Source organism: Nerophis lumbriciformis, linkage group LG02, assembly GCF_033978685.3.
Source record: "Nerophis lumbriciformis linkage group LG02, RoL_Nlum_v2.1, whole genome shotgun sequence".
Taxonomy (NCBI): domain Eukaryota; kingdom Metazoa; phylum Chordata; class Actinopteri; order Syngnathiformes; family Syngnathidae; genus Nerophis; species Nerophis lumbriciformis.
The window spans coordinates 8086337-8092436 of NC_084549.2; the positions used below are offsets into that span (position 1 = coordinate 8086337).

At 48.3% G+C, this 6100-nt stretch overlaps 1 protein-coding gene across 1 annotated transcript in view; it reads right to left on the bottom strand.

Moving 5' to 3' along the window:
- LOC133580422 (protocadherin-15-like) overlaps positions 1–3131 on the bottom strand; it is an 888230-nt gene extending 885099 nt beyond the window's left edge. The window contains exon 1 of the mRNA XM_061934831.1: positions 2786–3131. The gene's annotated coding sequence lies outside the window, so the exon portion shown is untranslated. The remainder of the gene's footprint in view (positions 1–2785) is intronic.
- Between the last annotated feature and the right edge of the window lie 2969 nt (positions 3132–6100).

Consider the following 6100-nt stretch of genomic DNA (forward strand, 5'->3'; position numbering starts at 1 on the left):
GGAACATTGTTTAGGGGTATCTATAATACACTGATAGGGAGAAGTTTTTATTTACACGATAAGTCGGATGTGTCTTTACCGCCGAACCCCTGAGACCGACTCACCGAACCCCTAGGGTTTGATCGAACCCAGGTTAAGAACCACTGAACTAGAAGCAAGGTATACACAAACGAAACTTGTTGCGTGAAGCAAACGAGTAAACCAGACCGAGTGTGGCAAAAGTCAGGAATAAATAGCTCTCTGATTAGTGCCCGGAAGCAGGTGAGTGTCCCGAACACTAATCAGAGGCAGGTGAAAATAATCAGCACCCCTGACAATCAAGAAACACAAACCGGGGTGCTGAAACAGAACTAAGGGAGTGTTTAAACCATTGGTTCTTAACCTTGTTGGAGGTACCGAACCCCACCAGTTTCATATGCGCATTCACCCAACCCTTCTTTAGTGAAAAATAAAATGTTGTATTTTTTCAAATTCAAGACAAAGTTATATGTTTTTGGTAACACTTTAGTATGGGGAACAAATTCTAAGTAACAAAGACTTAATTTAAAGTTATTTGGTTAGGGTTAGGATTAGGGTTAGAGGGTTAGGGTTATAATAAGGCCATGCCGAATAAGGCATTAATAAGTACTTAATAATGACTAGTTAAAAGCCAATATGTTACTAATTTGCATGTTAATAAGCAACTAATTAATGGTGAATATGTTCCCCATACTAAAGTGTTACCATGTTTTTTTTACTGGTGCACAAAATTAACCGTGGCATGAACATCACCTTGTTCAAACAACAAAACCAACACAATGCATAAACTCACAACAAATTACACATCTGCAAATCAGTCTGACTTCTGCTGTTGCCGTATCCGTAATACGCCGATAGGGAGAAGTTTCTATTTACACGATGAGTCGGGTGTGTCTTGATCTCCGCCGAACCCCTGAGCCCGACGCACCGAACCCCTAGGGTTCGATCGTACCCAGGTTAAGAACCACTGGTTTAAACTAAAACAAAACATGATCCGGGGCAACGGATCATCACAACTACTTTACAACGACATTATTTTAGTGTTGATTCAGTTTCGTAAATTCACCAACACGTCACCGTGGACTTACTAAGTCTGTTTAGCTGATTGGAGAGCTACTGGGTCTGACTGTGACTTCCGTTTTGTTTTACTGCCGTGTGGCAGGCTCCGTTTGGAAACAACGAAGGCATGTAAATAAACAACAACAACAACAACAAATGTATCTGTAAACATATTCACTTCTTCTAAAATATAACGGGTGCGACCTAAATCTCCGGGTTGGGGAGGAGATCTTGCCCCAAGTGGAGGAGTTCAAGTACCTCGGAGTCTTGTTCACGAGTGAGGGAAGAGTGGATCGTGAGATCGGTGCGGCGTCTTCAGTAATGCGGACGCTGTATCGATCCGTTGTGGTGAAGAAGGAGCTGAGCCGGAAGGCAAAGCTCTTGATTTACCTGTCGATCTACGTTCCCATCCTCACCTATGGTCATGAGCTTTGGGTTATGACCGAAAGGACAAGATCACGGGTACAAGCGGCCGAAATGAGTTTCCTCCTTCGGGTGGCGGTTCTCTCCCTTAGAGATAGGGTGAGAAGCTCTGCCATCCGGGGGGAGCTCAAAGTAAAGCCGCTGCTCCTCCACATCGAGAGGAGCCAGATGAGGTGGTTCGGGCATCTGGTCAGGATGCCACCCGAACGCCTCCCTAGGGAGGCGTTTAGGGCACGTCCGACCGGTAGGAGGCCGCGGGGAAGACCCAGGACACGTCGGGAAGACTATGTCTCCCGGCTGGCCTGGGAACGCCTCGGGGTCCCACAGGAAGAGCTGGACGAAGTGGCTGGGGAGACGGAAGTCTGGGCTTCCCTACTTAGGCTGCTGCCCCCGCGACCCGACCTCGGATAAGCGGAAGAAGATGGATGGATAGATGGATGGATGGGACCTAAATACCGGTGCGCTCCGTAGCACGGAAAGTACGGTATTGGCAACATTTAACTTGAACTCTATTTACAAAGCAGATCTCTGCTGAAACAGTTCTTTCAGAGGCCAACTTAATGTACGAGCTTACCTGGGCAGGTTCCCCCACCCTATCACGAGACCCGGTCTTAACGATAGATTGTCGTTCATAGCCGTCAATCACAGACAGCTCACCTGAATATGAATATTTTGCCGAGCTACTCAAAATCAGCCACGTGATGTGCGGTAAGGTGTCCTGGCTGGTCCAGTTCACGATAACGCCAGGATACAATGAACTTTGTGTGCACTCAGATGCTAAGTCAGTACAATATGCACTTCTACTCCCAAACTATTTTTACATTTTGTTTCTAAGAACGAGCCGCTTTTGTCGGCAAAACCATCTTATAAATGTTGCATTGCCCGTGCTTGCCCATCTAAATGGTGACATATCAAAAATAAAAGCAACCTGGTCTACAATGGTGACTAGGCATCTCCTTTAACACTCCTTTAACCATGTCAGCACACACTTGAACGCACCATCCCAAGTATTGATCTTCTTTAAATTCGGCACATCTCTCTCCCCTTGCACGTCGCCTGCAGCCTCCAGGCGCTCCTGGCAAGTGTTGCCTCCCCGGGACACTTGATGAAAACACGCTGCGTGCGTAATAACCGTGCAATATTATATAGCCCACCCAAAAAAAAAACGTGTATTGTTTTTTTTATTTATTTTATTTTTTTCACCCCACAGAGCTTGCATCGGCATCCATCTCGAATGCATGCATGAGCAGATCCTGCACGTCAATATAAATAATATTATTCTTACCTCACAGGTGCGTCCGCTTTATTCCAAGTGCGCCAAAGGTCATCGTGGCACAAATGTTCAGTAGAATAAAAACGACAGGTAGGTTGCGCCGCGCATGACCTAATTCCTAATTCTGTGGTGTCCTTCACATGTGCCCAAGCCTGCAATCTTCCTTCCCAAAAAAAAAAAGGGGAGCTCCTCGCCTCTAATCGTCTCCTTCTTCCACCCCCCGGCAGCCAGCGACGGGCGCCGGCTTCACTTTCTCCAGCGCGCCGGCTGAAGTTGTGATGCGTTCACGGACGCGGGCGGCTCTCCGGAACTGAGAGCGTTTTCCAGCGAGGGAGTTTTCCTGACGTGCATTTCGGATCCGAACTGTAGCGACTGGGATGCCTCGCCGCACATCTGAAGAGATAGTGGGATTCTGAGGGAAAAAAAAAAAAAAAAAAGCTAAAGCTGTGAGTTGCATCGCTCTGCCCCGCCATCACTTCCTTCCATTGCTCTTTGGCGTTACCCAGTGGTGGCCTGGTATATTGTCTTATCTCGCTGATGTACTTATTATTTCAGGGGTCGGCAACCCAAAATGTTGAAAGAGCCATATTCGACCAAAAATACAAAAAAAAAAATCTGTCTGGAGCCGCAAAAAATTAAAAACCATATAAATTGAATCAAGAGGACTTAAAGGAAACTAAATGACCTCAAATATACCTACAAATGAGGCATTATGATGCAATATGTACATTAGAGATGCGCGGTTTGCGGGCACAACCGCGCGGGCGGATGAAATTAAAAAAAATTAGATTTTATCCGCGGGTCGGGTCGGGTCGGGTCGGGCGGTTGAAATAAAAAAAAATTAGATTTTAAATAGATTCAGGCGGGTGGCAGTTAAACCAATTCGGAAATATATATACATAGTTAAATGTTGTTACCCACATACGAAAAACGAGCAGGCACCTGCTGCATATGCCACAACAGAAAAAAAAAAAAAAAGAGATGGACACTTTTACGGAGCGGAGAAGGGACGCCTCGCCGGTGTCCGGGACCGAGGCCCCTTCCCCCGAGAGGGCCCCACCGGGAGCCGTAGCTGAGGCGATCCGCGAGAAGGGCCCGACGCACGTCCAGGGTCACCACCGCGCCCACCGCACCGACACCCCGCCTCGTCCGCCTTCGCCGCGGCCGGCGTCACACGCAGCAGGTAAGCAGCTTACCTACCCGCCACCCCTGTTGCCGGGGGCGCGTAACAGGGGTCACTCTGCGCGCAGTACGCTCACGAAAAGGGTGGGGCTCACCCTGGTTGATATAGACAGCAGGACGGTGGCCATGGAAGTCGGAACCCGCTAAGGAGTGTGTAACAACCCACCTGCCGAATCAACTAGCCCTGAAAATGGATGGCGCTGGAGCGTCGGGCCTATACCCGGCCGTCGCCGGCAGCGAGACACGCTTGGAGGTGCGCTCAGCGCGGCTCCCATATGATTGCGCACTGGTGTGCGTCTGGGTCGTGACAGCGTGGCACGCGAAAGTCTGTTCTGCATTGGATCAGTCTCCTTTCTTTAACAGGCAAAAGCTTTATAACCTCACTAATGCCTTGCATCGTCTATATTAGATATATAACGGGCGGGTGCGGGCGGGTGCGGGCGGGTGGGCGGGTGCGGTTCTGATCAAATGTTACATCGGGTGGATGGCGGATGGTTGACGACTTTCTGATGCGGTTGCGAATGAAATAATTGCCTATCCGCGCATCTCTAATGTATATATAGCTAGCCTAAATAGCATGTTAGCATCGATTAGCTTGCAGTCATGCAGTGACCAAATATGTCTGATTAGCACTCCAACAAGTCAATAACATCAACAAAACTCACCTTTCATGCACAACCTTAAAAGTTTGGTGGACAAAATGAGACAGAAAAAGAAGTGGCATAAAACACGTCCTAGAATGTCGGAGAAAGTTATACATGTAAACAAACTACGGTGAGTTCAAGGACCGCCAAAATTAGTAGGACAAAACGGCGCTCGCCAAATACTCGAATCAGTGAAGCATGTTTAATACAAACAGTGTGCTTTATAACAATTAGGGAGGTTTGTGTCATGTTTGTCCTCCTACAGAAACCATATTAAAACAAAAAATAGATTGTTTTCTCCTCATTTTTTTCCATTTTTCATACATTTCTGAAAAAGCTCCGGAGAGCCACTAGGGCGCCGCTAAAGAGCCGCATGCGGCTCTAGAGCCGCGGGTTGCCGACCCCTGACTTAGTTGGATTGGATTGTGATAACAAATGCTCTTCAGTGGGATTAGTCAACATTCTGAATACATCGCACGTCTTGTTTGCACCAATGAGATATGAGCCATGACAACATAATAATTGGGTACACGTGAAGCCTATTTAGCAAGGCAGCATTAGAAAAAAATTACAATTCAGTTTGTCATTAGACTTAGACTTTCTTTTTAATCCATCCATCCATCCATCTTCAACCGCTTATCCGGAATCAGCTCCAGCAGAGACCCCCAGACTTCCCTCTCCAGAGCAACATTAGCAACTTCCTCCTGGGGAATCCCGAAGCGTTCCCAGGCCAGAGAGGAGATGTAATCCCCCCATCTGGTCCTTGGCCTGCCGCGGGGTCTCCTCCCAGTGGGACGTGCAACGAGGACCTCCCTCGGGAGATGCTCGTGAGGCATCCGCACGAGATGCTTGAACCACCTAAGCTGGTTCCTTTCCAAGCGAAGGAGCAGCGGCTCTACTCCGAGTCTCTCTCGGGTGACTGAACTTCTCACCCTATCTCTAAGGGAGATGCAAGCCACCCTTCTGAGGAAACTCATTTCGGCCGCTTGTATCCGCGATCTTATTCTTTCGGTCATGACCCACACTATAGGTGAGAGTAGGAATGTAGATAGCTCGGTAGACCGAGAGCTTTGCCTTCTGGCTCAGCTCTCGTTTCTTCACAACAGTGCGGCGGAGAGACTGCAATACTGCCCCAGCTGCTCCGATTCTCTGGCTGATTTCCTTTTCCATCTTTCCCTCACTCGTGAACAAGACCCCGAGATACTTAAACTCCTCCACCTGGGACAGAGTCTCGTCCTCTATCTGGACTGTACAAACCATGGGTTTCCTGCTGAGAACCATGGCCTCAGATTTGGAGATGCTGATCCTCATTCCGGCCGCTTGTATCCGCGATCTTATTCTTTCGGTCATGACCCACACTTCATGACCATAGGTGAGAGTAGGAATGTAGATAGCTCGGTAGACCGAGAGCTTTGCCTTCTGGCTCAGCTCTCGTTTCTTCACAACAGTGCGGCGGAGAGACTGCAATACTGCCCCAGCTGCTCCGATTCTCTGGCTGATT